This window comes from Belonocnema kinseyi, chromosome 2 (assembly GCF_010883055.1).
Source record: "Belonocnema kinseyi isolate 2016_QV_RU_SX_M_011 chromosome 2, B_treatae_v1, whole genome shotgun sequence".
In the NCBI taxonomy this organism is placed as follows: domain Eukaryota; kingdom Metazoa; phylum Arthropoda; class Insecta; order Hymenoptera; family Cynipidae; genus Belonocnema; species Belonocnema kinseyi.
The window spans coordinates 31,273,193-31,276,337 of NC_046658.1; the positions used below are offsets into that span (position 1 = coordinate 31,273,193).

General features: G+C 35.6%; 1 protein-coding gene across 4 annotated transcripts in view; it reads right to left on the minus strand.

Moving 5' to 3' along the window:
• Nucleotides 1-3,145, minus strand: part of LOC117167978 (ATPase inhibitor mai-2, mitochondrial-like) — a 16,813-nt gene that overhangs the window by 11,955 nt on the left and 1,713 nt on the right. The window lies entirely within an intron of this gene.

Below are 3,145 nucleotides of genomic sequence, written 5' to 3' on the forward strand. Positions count from 1 at the left end.
TATATATTATTGATGTTAATATTATAATTATAAAATATTATATTAATATTAATGACTATTTGACTATCTTTTAATAGAAATAGTTCAACTTTCAACTAAAACAATTACTTTTTGAAAAATTTTTTTGAATAAAATACATAAATTAAAAAAAAAGTTGTTGAATTATCACTTTTCGACTTTAGCATGTCTTGAATGGAGTCTCTACAAAGTACCCGTAAAGATCCCATTGGGTCCCCATTCGGTTCCTTCTTAAAAAACTCGGAAAAAACAAAATAAACTTTTAAATTTGTGAAATTCGGATTCTACGTTAAAATTCCCTATAGAAGGTCACAGAATAATCGCAATAGTTTTTTTTTTTGCAACGGTAAAAAGTTTAAAAAAATATAAGACGTATACCCTGGCGGTCCGAAGGAACCGAATGGAGCCTTTATAAAGTACCCGTAAAGACGCCATTGGGTCCCCATTCGGTTCCTTTTCAAAAAACTAGAAAAAGCAGCAAAATCAAATTTTAATTTGTTAAAATTCGGATTCTACGTTAAAATGCCCTGTAAGGTCACGGAATAATCGCCATAGTTTTTTTTGGAACGGTAAAAAGTTTTAAAAAATATCAGATGTATAACGCCTGTTGACTACTACACTTCAAACGCATAGCCTGTAAGTAGCGGTCAACAGGGGTTCTAAGGCTTATATTTTTTTAAAGTTTTTACCGTTGCAATAAAAACTATTGCGATTATTCCGTGACCTTCTATAGAGAATTTTAACGTAGAATCCGAATTTCAACAATTTAAAAGTTGATTTTGTTGTTTTTTCGAATTTTTGTTAAAAAGGAACCGAATGGGGACCCAATGGGGTCTTTACGGGTACTTTGTAGAAGTACCATTCGCTTCCTTCGGTCCGCCAGGGTAAGTCGAAGCATTTTTACTCGGGGCGTGACGAGGATCGAAAGGCAACGATTTCACGAGAATGAAATAACACGAGTTATATCGTTGCTTCGATTCGAGTCATTCTATAATTTTTCGGTAGGTATTCATTCGCATTAAGGCTCGATTAAACTTTAAAGAGTTAAAAATGAAATTCCTATTAATTAATTAATAATTTCGGACTCGAAAGAGTTATGGGGTTAGTAAGGGTGGTCTGGAAGAGGGGCTATTTGTACCGAAATTTTAATACGATTAGCCGGATTTTTATGAAGACACAACCATATTTATACCGAACTTTCGGTACCCCTGCCGTTAGAGCTCCTTCGGCTTTAACAAACACATTCTCTACCCCTATATAAGATAAATACACTACCCCTATAAGATAAATTTACCCCAAGTATCGACTACTTGTTGAACCCTCAAATGTATGCAATTCCATGATAATGAGGGGCAGATTTAATTTTTAGCTTATGACGCAACATGTGCTGATAGAAATCTCTGTGTATTCACTGAAGTTTCTCAGAGTCAGAGAAGCTTCAGAGAATATTCTCCGCAGGCACTCAGGTAGATATTTTTAAAGATCCAGCTAGCTCGTTTAAATTGTCGGAAGGCTTTCAAATGTTCTTTTCGAAACTGAAATGAGACTTCGATTATAAAGTACAAGCAGAGATGCCATCTAAATAGAGTAGCCTACACCAGTGGTCGGCATGCTCTTGCCCAGGGCAGGGTACTCTGCCCTGGCTGCCCTACGACCTACTTTCAGGTCAGTACCTGCGAGCGTGGCCAGACCACCCCGATCCTCAGGGGTCCTTTGTTAGAAAATAGTAAAAAAAATGTGAGATTAAAAAATTCGTAGTTTTGCAATCAGTGACTTAAAAGTAATATGTTTGGAATCTACGTGTTGTTCAGATTCCAAAGCCATGAAATTTATCGATAAAGGTTAAAATTTTGAAAAGTATTTAGTATTACATTGACTGTAAAGCTGATGTTTCTTGATATTAAACTCCTTCAAATTTTTAACTTTTCCATGCAAGTAATATATCATTGGAATCGGGAAAATTCGTAGATGATGATAATGCTATTTTCAAATCGCTAGTTGAAAAATTAAGTTTTAAAATTTCCTTAATTCGACATGCCTGTGGACAAAAGAACCTTGCTGGAGTAAGCTCACTCACACTAAGGTACACGAATAGACCGAAAAGTTGTAGAAACAATTAAGTCGGGTGGAGCCTGACCATACCTGAAAATTAAGCAAAAAGTTTGCAGACTACTGGCCTACACTAACTTAGTGTTCTTTGTTAAGCTTTCTGATTAAAATTTATAAATAGATTTTTTACATTTCATAGTTAACAACCTAAAACATAATAATTCGGAATCCACGGGTTTCGATGATTTCAGATATCTAACTTTTTTTAAATGCTTAAAATTGGAATTAATACGACGTTTCTCGTACATGGAATGAGATACGCCAAAAAAGACATTTTTTAATTCAACTAGAAAATGGTATATTAGCATATAAGTTACAATTATAAATAAGTATAATGAGAAAAATCATCAACTAAGAAAAAAGTGTTGATAATTTGCAGAAGAATTTAAAAAGGGAGAGTCGGGTTAGCGACGGCCAACTATTGTAAATAACTCTGCCCGTCCGGAACGTGACGAATACAAAAGTAACATTATATTACCGTCGCATCACTCTTAAAAGGACCACTAAAAGGACCCAAATCTCTCTATCTCTGAGACTAAATCATTCAAATCGAACCTGCAGATAATCTCAAACCGGCCAGGCTATTTCGCCTGAAAATACTCTGAGATTTATATCGCTTGGGCTGTTAACTTTGAAAATGAAAAAATCTATTTCTAATGGTGTATTTACACGCTCTGTCTTTTTCACTCTTATGACTTTTCGGCTGGCTGGCTATTTAGACAGCATCTCTGCATGTTATTTATGATCGAATTCTCATTTCAGTTTCAAAAAGGACATCTTAAAGCCTTCCCCTGCCCATAAAAAAGCACTGAAAACCCACTGGTAAACTGGACTGGGCCGCCAGTGCGTTTTTCAGTGGCTGTTTGTGCCGATTTTCAGCATCTCAAACGCACTGAGAAGTAAAGGGACGGTCATATAATGTTCCTATTGTATTCGTCACGTACCGCTGGCAGAGTTATTTACAGTACCTGGCCGCAACCAAACCGTCTCCCGTTTTAGAATTTTCTTCAAATTATAA